Genomic DNA, 20,639 nt, shown 5'->3' with positions numbered 1-20,639 from the left:
GTTAAACAACTGATTATTATAATTATATAAATAATTGTTTACTATAATAATTCAATTTATAATTGTAATGTAAAACAGCAACGGGTTGCATAATTTTCCTGAATTCGTAAGACAATCTCTCTATTCAAACAGAAATTTATGTTCAAAATTTATAGGAATCAGTGTCTCGTAATGTACATAAAAGTCACCAAAATATACAAATTTTTATGTTAAATTTTTTATGTCATGTCAGAGAAATGAACAATAACGGAAGTTCGATATATTTGCCATATCTTTTGCATATTCATCAGATTAAAACTTTATCAAATGTAAATTATATTTTACAGTACTAATTAATTGTTAAATTACAAAGGATCAGTTCTATTGTAAGATATAAAATTCTAATTTATACAATATTAATTTTGTAAAATACTAACTGTAACGTTTTTCATCGATTTAGAGAATAAAAAAAAAATTTCAGAAATTCAAGAACTAAAAGTAAAACATTTTACTATTGAATTTGAATGTTCCTTTGTAAGTGATAGGTAGGAGTAATATTTGCTATCCCAGGGAAGAATGGGTATAATTTTGCTTGTGTCTCGTATTAACTAGAGCGGGATTATCCCACCATAACGGACAGCTTCAGCCGTGATTTACTTTATCTATCCTAATTTTACAGCATATCAGCCACAGTATTAATCGTCTTCCTTCCCTGGAAAACCTTTTTATTTTTAGTGTTAACTGTGAACTTTGTTACAGATAAACTCCTCCTATAAAAAAGACAGGTAACAGGTAAAGACGTAAGACAGGTAAAGACGTAATCAGATATATATCCGGAATTCATGGCCATAAGACGGGAACACAGGAGTGAAGACAGCAGGTGCGTCAGTTGGATTTCCAGTCGGAAATAATAAAATCGAAACAACAAATACATTACTGTTTGAAAATTTAATTATGTTCACCAGTTCTCTTTATTTTATACTTCTAACTAGAGGCACAAAGAAAAAGTAATTTAAGTTACGAGCTAAACGATAATGCTAATCACATGATTGATCAAACATTGATTTATGAAACTATACCAAGTTTTTAATACTCTTCTAATTTTAACATTGGGATTTTCTTCGGGTCATATATTTAGACGTAATATTCATCGTATATCCTCAACTATCGGGCAAATGTAAATAAAACATTTTTTATATTCTGATCAGTAAATAATACTGATCAGGTCATGAATGGGTAGATATGCTACTCCACGATTGAAAAAAGTTGCCTCATTTGCCTCATTTTGATGAATTAAGGGAAATTATAGCAACAATTTGTATAGAGCAGCACCGAGAAGTATACAATTAATACAAAAATATATGTGATTAAATTCCAGATTAATTATTAAAATATAAACACATTAAATTATATTTAAGTAAATGAGTACTTGACTGTCCTAAATATAAAAAATATTATATAAAATATAAATAATAAATATCACACAATTCATAAAGCATTAATAAAAATTATTGGAACACATATTTTTGTACACGTTAAATGGAATGTGGAAAATTCAGGTCTAAAAAAAATTTTAATAAGTATTTTTTAATAAATTCATTGAAAAAAAAAATTCAATGTGTCTGTAAAAGAAAATCTGTCAATTGTATTTCAAATAAACTGTTGGAAATTAAAAAAAAAAGAATTATAGGCTTCATTTTGGAAAAATTAAAAAAAAAAAATTAATACATTTTGGTAATTTATTTAAAATGTCAACGGAAGCATTTAAGATCATTTTTCATAAAATGAAGATTGAGTTGAGCTACTCGAAAAACTCAGTTCTGTTGTCTGATTTGGTGGATATTGTTATTATTTAAAGAATAAGTGACTATTTTTTTAATATTTTTATTTATAATCGCATCAACGATTAAAATCATTAGCGACCGAGTCCCAGCGGAAGTGACCTTCGGATTGCCTCTGTTTGAGGCAGGCAATGCAAGACCACGTCCCAGCTCCCAGGGTGGGGTTGCTGGGCACGACTTTGTCGAACCTGGTGGCTTTGCACTGGGGGGTTAGAGGCAGGGCAAGGAAATTAAGATCCTACGGGCGGACATGCCTGTCTTGCCGGACTTACAGCGGTAGACGGGTAGGCTCGTTAGAGTAATGGACACCCCCCGGGCTGTGTTTATGCTTCATGTTGATCCGGCCCGGGAGAGGAGATGAAAAAAACCACCAAAGAACACCGGTACCTACGATCTAGTATTCAAATCCAAAAACAAGTAACTAACTACTTTATTAGGATTTGAACCTCAGAACTTCAACTTCGAAATCAGCTGATTTACGACGACGAGTTTACTATTAGATCAACCCGGTGGGTTAATTGTATTTTTAAATAATTATATTTTAAATAAATTGATGAGTAAATTTTTGTAAATAATTCTGTAATTTGTAATTTATTAAAGTTAGCTAATTGAAGTATAATAAAGCCCTTTTTTGTTATCCTGAATGATTGTGTGGAGTTATACGGAAACAGTTCTATTACCTGGAAAGGTAGAGATGGGTATTTAAATGCTATATGAATAAGTAACTATTCTTTTTTATTAACAAACATTGTACATTCATAAACGAATGAATAATTTAATATTCTTAATTTTTTTAAATATTGTTTTACTTAAAACATATTAAAGGGCATCAAACAGGTCATTTTTGTGTCTTGAAAATTAAAAAAATTAACCCAACCCGGTCAGTTATTAAATGACATTTTTTTAAAGATACAATTACAAATTCAAGAATGTAAACATAAAGATAAATTTAAATTTAAAATTTTCAAAGTATTTATTAGATGATAATTGGGTAATTTTATTTATCAGTTGGGGATAATAACCTAAAAATTTTACCATAGTTATTGTTTTGCTTCATATCTTCATAGTGAACTAACCGATGGTTATTAATTTTTTTACGACTAAAAAAATTATTATTATTACGACTAAAATTAATTTTGTCTTCTGAATATGCGGCATTGATGCCATTTAATTTTCAATCGATTAAGATGCTGTATTGCTACATGTTACAACTAATTTACCTTCTAAGTAGTAGTCGTAGAAGGCAAAGCGCTCTGTAGCCAAAACTGAATAATTTTCTCGGCTTAGCCGGCAAATATTTAGACTTTTTCAAATTTTTGTTGATTACAATATTTTGTAGAATCACTTTACTCAGTCATTTCGATTGCTTATATATTACGGCTATATTTATTGTAAATGATAAATATTCATAATAATTTTGGTTAAATTTTGTTTTCTCAGTGTTGGAGGTTCCTGGACAACCCCTTTTTTTGCCACTTGCTTGTAAATCGCATTTCAAACGAATTTTTTTCTGTAATTCCATGACGACTTTTTTCGTAATTTTTTCATAATTAGAAAAAATGTAGTTTTGTTTGAATACTTTAAATGAATTTATTTTTTATTGTGTACTTCAAAATTTCTATCAATATTTGGTAGAAAGCTCCTTTTATATGCCATTTTTACTAACTAATACCATTTACTCAACGAGTCAGGTCTATTATTAATCGAAATTTTGTTTCAGAATAAAACTTAAGGAGACAAACTGATTTTAATTCTGTACTAATAAAATACGATGCTAACATAGAAGAGACTGGTATCATAATAATGATGATTGCAAATGTGCAAAAGCGTTTATTATATATATTTATCTACCTATATATATATATATATGAATATGTCGTGAATTATTGATAATCAATGCCCAGCAAACACTACTGAAGATGAATTAATGAAAACTTGTTTACTCGTTTTTTTACGGTGTAAGTGCAAACTAAGAAAGGGTTTTTCGAAAGTCCGAGTTAAACGATTAAAATGGAGTAACAATGAAATATACTATTTTTTGGATTTAGGTAACAAATGATTTCTCGGTAAATGATTGAATTTCTTGGTATAACTTGATTTTTTGGCGAGTGTAATTTTTATGTGAATATCCAACAAATAATTTCTACATTTTTCTGAAATTCGGCCTTGAAAGGTAAAAAGTTTTCAATGAACAATTGCAAATTTTTCCGACTTCCGACTGCACTAAACGAGAAATTCAGTAGATTTGGACTTGCAAATCCTTATCAGATAAATATTTAAAACCATTTTCGGATTTTTTTAATTTTAATATTTTAAGAGGTAAGAAAACCATAAATTGTTTTTTACATTTTTTATGTTTGTAATTTTAATTATGTATTTCGCGAACGAAGCCGAGACGGGAAATCTAAAGGATCCTGTACTGATCAAACTGTTGTTCTGAAGAAATTTCAAAACACTGATAGTATTTATAAATCGAACTGGCTTTCATTTTTAATGTATCATTATTATTCTCACAAGCATGAGTTTAATGAACAGAGGGGGATCCAGAGGGCAGAGCTCTGACGGGCTTAACGTTTCCTAAGAGCGACAGGAAACGCAAGTAATCATTTAACACGAGCAAAGCCGTGGCAGAGATGCTAGTTTATTATAATAATTTTGAATATATTTGTCCAATATAGGTTGCCTTAAAATTTATTTAGAGCCTTTGTTTATGCCTTAGAATTTGTTTAGAACAATAATACTGATTAGAACAATATTAGCACAAGATACACAATTTTTATTAAAAAATAAAAAATAGTGTCATTAATTTTGGCCTGGCCGCGCATCGAAGTGTCGTTATTAATGCCCGAATACAATATTTCTGTAATAAACAATGTAAGCTATAAGAGGCTGGAGAAGAAGAAATAATCGAATTCCTGAGTAGTCCAATTCCTGCGAGTTTTCCTGTCAAAACCTTTTTCATCAGCAGAGGTTCTAAGTGTATCAGGAGAGAAAGGGATTCAAAGAAAGCTCCCAGGTATGACTTTAAGCTATAAAGTCATACCTGGGAGCTTAAAAGCACAAAATGCTTTTTTGCTCCTATTCAAGGCCATCCAGTATATAACATATCTCTTTAATGGCATCCTTCGAACTATGAATTTCCCGACGGAATGGATGGTGGTACAGATGGTAATGGTCTCGAAACCGACATATGATGTAATTTTATACAGGCCGATAAGCCTGTTACTTATTCTATAGAAGATATTTGAAAGATTACTTCTTCTGAGGTTATTGCCGGTTTTGAAGGAAGGGAGTATTTTTCCTAACCATCAGTTCGGCTTCAGATGTGGTCACTCAACAATCTAACAAACACGTAGGACTGTCATCGTTATCAGCATATGCCAAAAAGAGAAGATGTATTGCTTGGCTGCTTTTTTGGATGTCCAGCACGCCTTTGATGAGGTCTGGTTTTGGACTAAGCTATAAATTAAAAAAAGAGTGTTTCTCAACTGTATTACTTGATACTACACAGATAGCAGGAAGGTCGCTTTTCCTAGGTGAAGTAAAATGAAGACTTGTCTGAATTCTTTTTGAACTGGACCGGGTGTTCCTCAGAGGTCAATTCTGGTGCCGATTCTATACTTCGTCTTCATTGCGGACCTCCCGACTCTAGAGGACATCACAGTTGCATCATTTGCCGTAACTAGGCGCATTTATTAAATAATAAATAAATAAAAATTTGGGCCTCGTTTGAATTTCGACATTTACCTAAATCTAATATTTTTCGTACCAGCCACGACTTTAAAAACAGATAAAGTGTCACAAATTTAAAATAGTTCAAAGACGATTTAAAATTCTTTATGGAACATATTCTTTTTTTATAAAAGTTGTCATGTTGTTTACGTTAATACTAGATACAGTTGGATTTACTTTATATTGAAAATTAAGGCTTAAAAAAATTGATATATAAATTACGAGTCCTATTAAGCTCCCTTACTTATATGCTTGGGTACCTTTATTTGACTGATAGGGTCGAAATTCAGATCAAAGCTGGGGTATATGTAGCCAAATATTTTTTCTAAATTTCAACTTTTTTGGTCAACGGATTTTCCAGGAGGAAAAGATGTTTAGAGATAATACTGAATATCTTTCTACCACTAAATCCGATCGACTTATAACTTTTATCGTACTAAAGCTCAATTTTCTAAAACCACTGCACGAAATTCAAAAATTAAAAAAGTAGTAAAAGGTACTCTCCTCTTTTTTAATTTTGTTTAACATTAAAATCATCGATGGCCCATGTGAAGAAATTTTTTTAAGAATTTATGCTTAGTTAGACTGGAGGTATTAATAAAAATACAGTCCAATACAAGTAAATATATGAATTTACCGGAAATTTTTATAATTTTTTTTTTGGTTTTAAAATTCGAAATATTCAAAATAAAACCCCAAATTTTGGCAATTGCAATACGATCTCTTTGTAGCTATGCTGGTGTAGCTGCAATAGAGTTATAGCCGGGAAAGTAATAACAAAATATTATGAAATGTAAGTTACAAAAAAAGAAAAAAAAGGAGAATAGATAGAAAGATTTAATGATATCGACTAAATAAAGAATTTAAAATTTAAAATGGAAAGCATAAGATCGTGAGTTTCTAAGACGACCATTGATGTTATTTAATAATAAGGATCAAATTAAGTCTACAAAATTCACGATTAAAAGAGAGAGTATACGAGTAACATATTATTGTATATTAACTACACATTACCATTATACTTCTTACTTCTTTATAGAAATGCTTACTACACTATAATTTCCCGATATATTATGATAATTATTGCCATTTAATCTTTAAACAACCTGTAAAATTATAATTCGCACAACTTTTGTATTTATAAAGAAAAAATCCTAAGTGCAGTGCATTATAAATAACGCGAAGAAATTTGCATGTTTGTTCAAAAGAAGTCAAATAGTTTACGGTATTATCGTATTATTCAAATTTATTTATATTTAAATAAAAATCCATTAATTTATATCTATATCTGTTTGATTTTATCATAGGCTAATATTAAATTATTCAAAGTAAGATGAGGATTTATAAAGAGCCGTTTTTTTAATATTAATAAAATATATAACGATTGATCATTTTTCATTATTAATTTTTTATCGGTTATTTAAATGGTCTGATGCATTCAGAATTTCAATATTTTTTTCTCTTCTTGTCGTAACTTATCAACTTCACCACTCTTCATCTAATAACTTCAATTAGGCTGATTTTATATAAATTAATGGTTTAATTTAAATAAGCTATATATATATAAATTTAATATAAATAAATCTTTATTTACAGGTTTTAACTTTTACATTACCTTCTAGAATGAAATTATTACTTAATACATGATCTTCAGGTAATTACAGATGATGGAATGAATATACGCACTACAGAGGAAGGAATGAAAGAGTATTGAATGAAAATAAATGTAGGAAAAACTAAAGTAATGGAAATAAACAATAAAGAAGATTTAGTGGTCAGGACAATTGAAGGAAAAGTAGAAAAAGTAAAAAAAATTACAGATATTTGGGTACTATTGTGACGAGGACTGGAGCAACCCAATGGAAATAAAACAAAGAAAAGCGATGTTAAAGAAAGCTATCAATAAGAAGAGGAAATTACAATGTAGTAAAAATCTGGATTTAAAGTTAAGGAAGAAGTTAGTCAAATGCTATGTATAAAATATGTGGAAGTGAAGCATGGATGATAAAGAATAGGGAAAGGGAGAAGATTAAAGCTTCTAAGATATGAATATGGAGAAAGTAAGATGGATCAATATAGTTAGGAAGGAGGAAGAAATGAACAGGTTTAAAGAAGGAAGACCATTTCTGTGGGAAGTAAAAAAAGAAAAACAAAACGGTAAGGTGATTAAAGAAAGTAGAGTCTTTATAACTGAATCAGAAGGAGAAAGAAAGCCAGGAAGAAGAAGTATGAGTTAATAAATGAGGTGAAGATTGGAAAAACTACAACGAAACAAAAAACAAGGCTTAGGACAGAAATGGATGAACAGCGGTGGCATAAGGGACCTGCTTGACTTCTCTTTTTTACACGTTTCTACCACTAAATTCTGTTTCATCTGATTCTATTTCTAGATTTTATTTAAAAAATAATTATTTAAAAAAAATACTTATTTGTTCAGATAAATTAAGTGATTAAATACAGATAAATAATATATATGTATTTTTTTTTTTAGCTTTAAATATTTAAGAAAATATTTTGTCTTCTTGTTCGTCTTTTCATTGATAGACATATATAAATTTATTACGACACCGGAATATAAACATTCCCAACGTTGCAATGCTATTCCCGTACTTCCTTTCCCTCTGGGCTTATACTCCAAAATAAATTTTGTGATTATTCTATAATCAATTTTTTTGAGGTGTTTTCTCTACTTGCTGGGTTAGTAATCAACTTTCTTTCAAAAGGGAAAAACTTTCTTTCAAAATCTGGTAAAATGCACTGGCAGGGAGATTAATGTCGGATAGGTCTTACTTTTACTATTAAATAGGAAAGAACTTCCGAGTTGCAGTTGGTGAGCTCTACTAGCAAATTACATAGGCTCTGGCTGCATGTCGACATGTGGATTGTGATTATGTAGCAGGATGAAAGAAGGTTAAAAAGTGGGAACTCGGCACCATGAAGCGGAGATATTTCGGTTCAATGTCTGATAACCTTGACAGAAGAGTTCTTAGTTTTCGTAGTAGGGGATTAATTCATTAGTGGCCCGCCCATATAAAAATACAGATTATTTGTTTGCATCAGAAAAAAATAAAAAAAATTACTGTAAAACACAGAAAAAATTAGTTCTGCAAAACATCTTTAGGTTTGGCACTACAGTAACTTCGTTAAATTGCCAATAAATAAATAAATAATTTTGCAATAAAATTTGTACAAAATTTAATTCTGAGAAAATGTAACGTAGACTAAACATTAAGAAGGGTTTAAGAAATTTGACTTTTATTAAAAAGAAAACATACTTAAACGTGGCAATAAAGAATATTTATTAAAATTTTAAAACAAAACGACAATCATTTCAGTATACAAAATATTTAGAAAGAAAAAATCAATTATATATATAAAACTGAAAGTTTGTCTGCTTATTTGGTTGTTCTCACATCTCGTGAGAATCAATCAATGATTTCTTTCAAATTTTCAAAATACATTCGTGTTATTCCAAGGAAGGTTTAAAGCCATAGACCGAAAACCTAGCCCCCTTGTGGTTTATGTTATTAATTAAAGATATTCATTAAAGAAATTAAAGATTAATACTTTTACTTCATTATTATATTTCTGTAACCATGACAACAGAAATATGTTATGAATCTTTTGTCGTCAAATGTGTCTATACTTTAGTTACCATACTACTCTGACTTGTAATTTAGTTTCTTTTTCAGGTCTTTATAAAACCTGAATATTTTAGTTGTTATTTATCAGTAGTATTCTCACAAGGTTGAGGATTATGAAAATTGTGGGGAGCCAGGGGGCGGAACCCTATGGTTAAATCCTCTGCCCAGTTATAAATAAATAAAAACCCATTACAAATTTAATATTACAATATTCTGAAAAAATTCGGGTACAATAAGAAAGAAATAAAAAAGAAAAGCTACCCAAAGAATTTTAAATCGACTGAAATATTGTAATTTTCTGATGTAATTTTATTATTTTAAAATAGGGAATTAAATTTTTATTAAGATATGTTTCCGCAAAGCTGCACCTAAAATGTGGTTTTGAAAAGTAAAATAGGTATTTATTGCACTACTCCGTAAGTCGATATATTACAAGAATAACAATTCAGAGTAAGCCGAATAAATTTGTTTAATAATATATAAATTATTTATTTATTAAAATTGAAAAACTAAATATTTCAATTTATAACTGATATTAATAATATATGTTAATATAAATTAACCGCTTAAACGGCTCGATTTAATATATTGGACTCATACTTAATAATAGTTGCAATTCTTAAAAAATTATACGAAAGGTTATTCTAGATTCAAGGTTGGTATCTGAATTATTATTAACTTAAAGTCGCCGACATATGAGAGGTAAAGAACTCTGAATAATATTAAGAATGTCAATTCTTTAATAATTTATTTTTTCCTTTCAAAAGCATATTATTGAATTAAATAAACATTCAGGAAGATTGTTTTAATGTAAATGTAAGAATACTAAATATTATGACGTCAAACTAGTGTGATGACATGCAGGTTTAAATACGTCCATGTCTACAGATACAGATGTCCATGATACAGATTGAAGAATTTTAGTATTTTTTATTAAAAGATTATGTGGAAATTTAATAGGATTATATATATATATATATACATTTTTCAATGTCAAATAACTAAAGAAAAACTTACGTGTTAAGAATTTTTCCTTTTAAAAATAGGCTATGTCTATATGCAGGGCGGTTAATCTCTAAGTTTACTACGGAATGAATTTTGTGTCTGTAATTAATACAAAGAAATGTGACTAAATTTTAGTCTCGTTATTATTTATTCCTTTATAAAATTAAAAATCTGATGTGGATTTACCACATGATTTCCTTGTACGACTATTAAATTACATAACACATTTTTTTAAAATGAAAAGTACATAAAATTTTATTTCATAAATTACTTCTGATATTTTTTTATATTTCATTTTTTTTATTGTTATTATTGAATTATTATATATTGTAAACATTTTTTTATAATCAGAAGTTAATAATTATTAATAAATTAATATATTTAAATTAAAAAAAAGTTAAAAAGAAAAAGGAGATGAATTCGGATTTTAATTATATGTCTTCCCCTTGTAAGATCCAAATATTTCATTAATTAAAATTTTATTTGGTTATAACTCTGAAACCAATGAAAATAAGTACCACTTTTGATATATCATTGAAAAGATCTCAATGTGGTCTTATTAGTGCAGTTAAGAAAAACTCCTTTTTTGGGCTTTTTTGGACACTTTTGGTCCAGTCGATTGCAATCAAAAAAAGAGGTGCACAACTAGATGTTACAACAGTTCTAAATCCAAAATTCAACATCCTAATCGTTTTTGAGTTATATGAGATACATACGTACATACGTACGTAAAGACGTCACGCCGAAACTAGTCAAAATGGATTCAGGGTTGGTCAAAATGAATATCGTTGAAATCTGAAAACCGAAATTTTTCACAATCACAATACTTCCTTTACTTCGTACAAGGAAGTAAAAGTGGATGAAATACAAATTTCCCTTAAAGGTAAAGAATTTACTATTCAGAAACAGTATTACTTTGATGTTGAATTTTAAATAATTATAAACCTTCTGCGTTTTCTGGATCTCCGGTAAACTTATCTATAAATGTGTGTTCATTATTTTGTAATTAATTGTTTGTTTAGTACTTTTAGATATTTCCTTAATATTATTTAATTTGTTTATAATTTAAATAATTAATTTGAACTTAAATCACATTTACTTATTGTTTTATAAAATAACTAGCATCCCCGTCGCGGCTTTTTCTGCACTATATGGTTATTTGCGTTTTTCGTCGCGGTCAATTTTTTATTTTATTTTATGTTTTTTAGTCAAGTAACCGGTGGCAGGTGCAGCCAGCCGCGTTGCACGTTCAGTAACAATAACAGTGGCTGTGTTGTTTGAGCCGCCACGCCATACACAGTCACACCTTTTAAAAAATCGAATTTCAAAAAACCCGAAAATGATTGTTTTTTGATATTTCTCTGAAGAGTAACAGTAATCTTTATTGAAGATGATTGATATTTCTCTGAAGAGTATTTGTGTACCCAAATCTAGTTAATATCTCGTTTTAGTCAGAAGTAGGGAAAATTTGCAGTCATTGTTCAAATTTTTTTTTACCTTTTTTTACTCTTTTCAAGCGCGAATTTCAAAAAATCTAGAATTTTTAGATATTCACATAAAGATTACACACACCAAAAATCAAGTTGATATATTCATTTTTTACCGAATTATTAAAAAAAAGAGTAAATCTCATGTTTACTCCATTTTAACCCTTTAAACTCGAAATTTAAAATAATCCTTTCTTGTGCACTTACCTCGTAAGAAGATCATGTATACGAATCTTCATCAATTTATCTTCACTAGGTTTTCCTGGGGGTTGATTATGAATCACTCACAACATGTTCTTTTATAAATATATTGTATATTTTGTGATGCTGATTTGATCGAGGTTGTACCACAGTTTCCCTTGATCCATCCTCACAAATTTTTCGGCAGTTCTTCTTTGTATTTATATAATCTACGTATATATTCATATCACCCTATTCCTGACGTAATCTTTGTAATATATTACTAAGTATCGATCTGAATAAAAAATTTATTGCAATCTTTATTCAGTTTTATTTCCTTCCGCTTCTCTATCTTAAAAAACATTGGCTTAAACCAAATTTAAAAAAATATATTGTTGTATATTCCATATTAGTCTTTGGTAAAATTTAAATAGTAACCTTTTAATTTAATTTAATTAAATTATTTAATTTTGAGAGATTCTTTATACTCTTATTATACCTAGAGTATATCTTATACATTTAATACCGATTTCTGTTGTATTATACTATCTGTCCAAGTCCTTTCTGAGTAAAATCACTTTATATACAAAAGACACTAGAGTTGTTACAGTTGCTTTCTCTGAGAATAATGATGTTTATTATGTATTCAGTCCCTGCAATGAACAGAATGAAGGTGTTTACTTAGGATTGAATATAATCTGCATTTCAATTGGCTTGGTGGCTTGGTATACTAATATCCACGAATTTATTTAGCTAAGTGAAGGCAGTGGGAAACCACTTTATCTCTCACTTTCCCTAGTATGTCTAGTGAGGAATCTTGTTATTCTTATAGCTACTTGTTATCTTTAATCACATGTTATTGTGTCAAGTCACTAATTATTTTTCTCTGAGTAGGTTAATTTTAATAAATTAATATATAACTAAAATTAACTTTAAAAAAATTAACTGATTTCAAAAACAGGACTAAAAGTTATCATTTAAATTTCGGCATTAGATTAAAAATTACAAATTACTTCCAGTACGAACTTATTTCATCCCTTTAAAACATAACATTCTAAAGATAAATCAATGGTTTTATATTTTATTTAAAAACTGATTTGGCCTGGAAAAATCTCTGCCGACATGAAAAAATTCATACGTGAGCAAAATGCAAGACAATAAACTTAACTCTAATTCTTGAAGCAAAAAAATTGTTGTTATATTATTTTTTACCTACCGTAAGCTGACTCAATGATATCCAATAATATTACTTTTTATCCTAAAAAAAAACGATCGTGTTGAATTTTTATAAAATACTTTACATTTAAATTATCTTCAGTAAAATAATCAGGAAATACTGATGATGCTTCCTTGTAAAATGAAATGCGTAAAAAAAAGAAATGTTATTAAAACAGAAAAAACACTTTTATTTTATAATTTATATACGATATTTATAATCTTTTTATTTTTATCTTTTTATGCTAATTAAATTTTTGTTTTGTATTTATTTGTAGAATTTTAGTTAAAATTTTAATTTTACATTTAGTTAAAAAAAAGTAAAATTATTAGTATGAAAATAAATATAAAGAGCTTATTTTGACTGCACAAATTAGAAAAAGGTCGTTTATATATTAATGCAATTTCAAAATTGAAAAAATAAAATCATTAATTTATTTCAGAATTAATAAAAATATTTTGTAAATATTAGAGACGATTCAGATGACCATACAATATTTTTAATACGTAAATTTACAATACATATGTATGTGTGTGTTTGTGTTTGTGTGTGTGTGTGTGTGTGTATTTTTTATTTATTATACCCCGAAAGTATACTCTTTTACAACCGGGTATAGGTAAATAAATATAAATCTTTAATAAATTATTTTTTATTATTATATGTTTTCATAAATGTATAATGAATAATTTTATCCAAATTTGGATAGAACAAGTTTAACCGTCGAGTAAAATAAATAGAATAGGTGTTTAAATTAATAATACCTTTAAAAAAAATATATATCCAATAAAAGTTATACCAAAGTAGTGTTTGTATCGGTACATTAATTATTTTTCTCAATTTGATGTGCTTGGATATCCATACCTGTTTTATTGGCGCGTAATAAAAGTAAATTTACAGACCCTAGACGCAACTGAATTCATTAATAAATAATATAACGTAAGTGAGTAAACTACCATATGGTGAATACAGGTTGTTTAAAAAAAAAAATAAGTCTCTACAATCGTTAATAGGTCTACAGTAATCATTTAAATGATATCCAGTGACCTCAGGGAGACCTCATATCTTTTAACGACGTAAAAGGATATGATTACCGAACAAAATCGCTCTTTTTCTTTTTAAAAAACAGAAGAAGGAAATGAGTATTTATAATACCATAGCCGAGCTGCACCTGTGTTAGTTGTCTTGCCAGCAAGAATGTGGTAGAATCAGAGCAGCAGCAGTGAGAAACAGCAGGTGAGGGAGTCTGACATAGTAGAGAGGCACCTGCACCGGCACGCGCATTGACACGACAAAAGATGCAGCAGGTGACAAAACGCGATTCAAAACGACTTAGGAAATGCCATCATCTCATTCGTTTTTTTTTTGCGTATAAGTTTTCCGTCCTTTTGTCCGAAACGGTTTTGCTAGGAACGGGTATCAGTGATCAATGGGTCTCGGACAAAAGCATTCCACAGGTCGATCCGAACGGCCCAAGGACATTTCCCCTTCCATCAAGATGTGACATCATATAAGAATTAAATGTTCAGAGGTCTCTGAGCATTTAAATCTATTATTTTCGGGGTTTTCTTTTATTTTGATTCTTCTTATCGAAAAAATCAAGAAAATATGTATGAAAAAGAAACAAAAGAATTTTTATTCCTCATTAATTTTAAAGTATATTTAAAAAGCAGTTTAAATCGTCTGACTTAAAACAATGGTTATTTAAAGCATATTTTGTAGATACGTTGTTCGTAACACAGCTAAATATTGAAAACATTTACTATGTAAACAATGTTTTTATTTCCTATTAAGTTACAACGTCTGATTGTATAACGTCGTAAAACAAGGCGATTACTAAGTTATTGTACAAAACATTTAATTAGATTATTACAATTATTAATATTTTCTACGTATAATATATAAAACAACACTTGTTTGTCGTTTACGTTTTTCTTTTTATTGGGGTGAAAATAGAAAAAACCTCGATCTTTCAGTAATGTAAAATATAAACAAGTATAAAAACACAGAAAGTGACAAAACATTTATATTGTAATAATATGGTATTTAAATAACCCTTACTTATCACTTGTTGAGATTGGGTTTGATTAAATGACTTTTTCAAGCCCCACAACATTTTTATCAAAAGAAGGCAATCAGGGATCTGTGGATATTTTGCGTTAATTTTGGTATTTCAACAGTCCTATCTACATATTAAACAAAAATAAAACTATAATAAATAAAATAGATTTAAAAAAAAAATAACATCGTATTTCATAAAATGAACTGGTTTTTAAGAACCAGCCATGATTGTAAGCGAACTGACATGAGTCATAAGTTACTTCTGAAAATACCATAACGATTCTCAAAAATTTATAAGCATCCTATGTCGAGCTTACGAAAGAAAATGAAAACTGAAGTGATTCAGTTCTTCATGAATTACTTCATAAGTCCATTTTGTGATATACGTAAATCAGTATGCCAATAACTCCAAAATGAAGGTGATACTCTATCACTACAAGTGTTGAATGTATAATAATGATCATCATTCATATCAGGGAAAGCAAATGAATTCTCCTCGTAATTCAGATACTTTATACGCGTTTCAGCAATATTAAAAACTAGGATAGATAGTGTAAATCAGTAAATTAATGTATCATTTTCTAAAACAAAGTCGTTATATACCTCAATTCAGCAGGCGAAGAATACACTACAATAGAAAATAATTCCCTTTTGTTTCAAACGTTTTTTTAATTTCAACTTTCTAAAATTTGCACTAACTTAAATGTTAGTTGTTTGTTTTTTATTTGATATCAATTACAAAAAGTTAAAATTTATTTATTTAATTTAAAATTTTAAGAAAATTTTACAAAGAATTATTTGGCACTTAGAAGTATTTGGTATTTATTTTTTTGGACAGATTTTATTTTATTTTTTATTTCTTACGTTTGTTTGATAAACTGAATTTCCAATAATAATAAATGTTTCGATGAAAATTGTGAAAAAAATATTTGAAAAAATCGGACTTCTATATTTTTCATATGTTTTTTTTATATCGGTACAAGCATAATTTGGTAAAATTAAAATTTTATGGTTTTAAGTAGTAAGATGAAATTTTTGATTATTTAGTTTAAAAAAGTAAATTAACTATCTATTGAAGATATTTCAATTATACTGTGCAAGGAGAGTCAGGTTTTTCTTAGTATAGAAATAGAAACAGTTAAAATATTTACTTACTGTAGATTAAACAGTAGACCAGCAAACAATTAAACAAAAATATATTAAAAAGTTAAAATTATTCTATTATTTGCACTTTCACTGTACATCCTTCATTATAAAATTAATTTACCCCAATTTAATTTTAATATGGCCACTAAGCGCCATATAACTTGCGAATCTGTCATATTATTGCGTCTTCAAAATAAATGTAAATAAAAAATTTAATTGTCGCAATATAACCATAAATATTTTTTGCTGAAATATATAAAACTACATTTGTGTGTGGTTTTCTGTTTTACTTTTATTGACGTGAAAATACAAAAAAAAACGTAATTTTTCAGCGGAGATTTTCATAAAAGAAAAATTAGGTATAAAAAATATACCGACGGTAATAAAACGTGATGTTTGCTATTTTGTTACCTAACCTTTATTTATTATTTTGCCTAGTACCAACTTGATTAAACGAGATTTAAAAAATCTATACTTTTTTTAAAGAAAGCGCTTTCTGGAGATCAGAGTAGCTTGATCAAAATCCTATTCAAATCGTTATTTTAACGATTTGGTATCGTTAGAATACGTGATATCAGTGCAGCACAATTCGACTATAACAATTGGAAGTCGAAATAAAATCATGGACGCGTGACTAACATAAATTTGTAATTATTCTATTAATTAAAATACGTAGTTTCCTCGTTCAAGTAGTCTGATTGAAATGTAATATGCAGCTGCAATTTATTATTAACTAGTTTACAAATTTGCCGCAACGTTTAACAGTGATTCTTTCATGAAACAAAAGGAAATTCTTATTAAAATTAAAAGAATTGCAAATTATGTAGAAAGTATAAAAAATTAGTATTTATTAGCAATAAAACTAAATTTTATTTTCTAAAATTTTATTTAATAATGTAAATATATTACAGCAATAACATATTGGTTATTTAAAAAAAAAGTATTCCTTCTTAACTAAATATTTTTTAAAGCTAATTTCAAAATTAGCTTACAGTACAACCATAGAAGTGGTATCATCTAAAAAAATTAATGTTTTGAATTAGAAGAGCTATTCATTGTGCAGCAGTTATTGAAGAGGTAGAAAACTAACCTTGAAAAATATTAAACGGCGGCCATCTCGGCTACGATTGTTTTCCCGAAATTTTTATTGTTGTTTTTGAAAGCCTTTTAGGATGATAAAGGGGCCCTTTTAAATGAAGGGTATGATTGTGTCGTAACTAAACGCTTTCCATCTTAAAAATGTTTGTTTTAAAAATCTTAGGAAAACTCAGCAACACTGATTCAATTTTTTTTTATAAGTAAATGTACATAAAATCTGGTTATTTAAAAGTAATAGTTAACATTTAACTTTTACGCAGATTAAATTTACGTATGTTTACAACAATAATGGAATACATTCTAAAAGTATTCTTCCGTAATACAGTCTAAAAAATAATCGGGTAACACAGAATGACCAAAATAAATCGCAATCCATCAATTCTTCTTTAAAATTTGATTTGATTAGCCTATTCCCGCATGTTTTTCTGGAATAAACTAGATGACAACAAACTACCGAGTCAGTACAGTAGACTACTGACAGTAATTATCAGTACCAATCGCTCAGGTATTATTAGTGAGAAGATGTGTTTTCACAAGAAAAATGTATTTTTATAATTTTTTTTACATTGAGGTTTGAAGTTACTGACTGCAATGCAAGATTATTTTCTGCGTAAATACCGAGCAGACCAATTCCTAATAAAATATCACTATTGACGTTAATGAATGAATTACAAAGTTAGTGACAAGGATCACAAAAATTCGATAACAGTGTTGAATGCAGACACAGTCACTGAAATCAATGACAGATAAATTAATTATCTCATCAAGAAAAATCAGTCAGACGTTTGTCATCTGAAATTAATTTGCCAAAATGAACCGTTCATCGGGAAACAAAACGGTTAAATCACATTAAACAAAATAGTTAAATCATATCGAATTCAAACAGTTCATCGAATTGTTGATTCTGAGAAAGAAAAACGTTTAGACTATTGTATCGGTTTCGTCTATTTGTGTGTGAAGGGATTCATACTACAGACTCGCTATTTTTTCCTGAAGAAATTTGGTTCCATTTGGACGGTTACGTAGACAATTAAAACAGTAGAATTTGGAATACAATGAAATACATTTTTACCTACAGAAGATTGGCGCCCGATGTTTGGAATCACTGAAAAAATTGTTGGTAGTTTTTTTTTTTTTTTTGAGTATAGCATTAATTCAAAAGGATATCAAAATATTTTATTACAATTCATTGAAGAGGAAGATCATATTGTTGGTTCATTACATGACGGCGCAAATCATGCTATCTACTCGGGAATTCAACAAATATTTTCATTACTGATTTCTTTGGTGATACCTTAATGCCACCTAGATTTTCAGATTTGAGTCCGCCAGATTTTTTCGTCGGGGTAACTTCAAAGAAAAAACCTACATTAACAAACTACGAACTCTAGAACAACTGAAGGCTAATATCTACATTAAATATCTAGCACAAATTCTGGAACTAATGGAAAATTAATTAAATTCTGGAAATTAAGAAGTAAATCCCCTTCGTAGGGGACTTGAGTGCTCAGTGATATAGAATAGCTGGACCGAAGGTGCAACCATATCGAAGTGGTATCTGCTTAGAGCGAGACTAAGGAATGATTCCTGAAAGAAGGCAGCAGCTATTTCAGTCGCTGTTAAGGGTATAGGTCAGGGCAACCTAAACGGCCATATCAACATTACTCAATCTTCTGAGTGCTGCGCAGCTGAAAGCAATGGAAAATTTTAGCTATTTTATTTTTTCAAGAAAATGCAGCTCTGCATTTTCATGAAACAAAAATGGAAGCGCTTTCCTTGGTAAAATATTTCGGAGGTAAATATTCCTCCCAGTTCGGATCTCCGGGTGGGGACTGATAAAGAAGGGGGTCGCCAGAAAATTAACAAATAACGTTCTACAAGTCATTCGAGCGCGGAATGTTAGAAGTCTAAAAAAGATTGGTAGGTTAGAAAATTTAAAGAGGAAAACGGTAAATTAAATGTAGATGTAGTAGGAATTAACGAGGTTCAGTGGAAAGAGGAAAACGACTTTTGGTCATGTGATTTTAGAATAATTAACTCAGCGTCAAATAAAGGATGCAGGAGCAGGTTTCATAATAAACAAGAAGATAGAGAAGAGAGTAGAGTATTTCAGAAAGCTTAGCTATAGAATGATTGTAATCGGGATAAAATCAAAATATAAAAATAGGAAGAAAAAAGATTATGGAGGTAGAAGAATTTCGTTATTTATTAGCAGAATTACTAAAGATGGAGGAAGCAGAAGCGAAATAAAATGTCGAATAGCATAGGCGAAACGAGCCCTCAGTCAGAAATATAATTTGTTTACATCAAAAATTATTTTAAACATTTTTGGAAGTATTATATGTTTGGAGCGTAGCTTTATATGGAAGTGAAAGTTGGACGATCGGAGTACCTGAGAAGAAAAGATTAGAAGCTTTTGAAATGTGATGCTATAGAAGGATGTTAAAAATCGGATGGGTGGATAAAGTGACAAATGAAGAGGTGTTGCGGAAAATTGATGAAGAAAGAAGCATTTGAAAACATAGAGCTAAAAGAACAGACAGATTTATATGCCACATCTTAAGGCATCTTGGAATAGTCGCTTTGACATTGGAGAGACAGGTGATGGAAAAGTTTTTGCAGGCAGACAACGTTTGGAATATGTAAAACAAATTGTTAGGGATGTAGGATGTAGGCGGTACACAGAAATAAAACGACTGGGACTAGATAGGGAATCTTGGAGAGCTGCATCAAACCAGTCAAATGACAAGATAAAAAAAGAGTAAAATATTTTAATAAAAAACATTATTTAATAACTTACTCATGTCATTTTTCAATTTAAGTATACTTATCGCCATAGGTTTTAATAGATTGTATTTTGTAGGCCTGAAGATTTTTTAAAGTATTTGATTATTTATTAAATTTGTAACGAAAAAGTTAAAAAAACTTTTTATCGTAGCCTAAATATTACAAGAAAATAATTCTGTTTCTGGTTTGTTAGGGTGCATCTTGTTATCTTTTTAAAAATAATTGTTAAAATTCTTTTTATAAAGATCTCACATTAATAGATATAAACATAAGTTAATATTTTTAATTTTTTTGATATTCTATCTACATGATTAATTCTCTTGGGCGCCAAATAATGTTCAGACAGCCCATTTTTGTATCTTGTAAATTCTGATTTTTGAAGGGTCTCAATGACATGGTATATTATATTTCAGATAATTAACTACTTAATTATAATAAACACTTAATTATGATGAGAAGTATAGAG

The sequence above is a fragment of the Lycorma delicatula genome, chromosome 2 (assembly GCF_047948215.1).
Source record: "Lycorma delicatula isolate Av1 chromosome 2, ASM4794821v1, whole genome shotgun sequence".
Classification (NCBI taxonomy): Eukaryota; Metazoa; Arthropoda; class Insecta; order Hemiptera; family Fulgoridae; genus Lycorma; species Lycorma delicatula.
Note: the sequence above shows the minus strand (reverse complement) of the source record.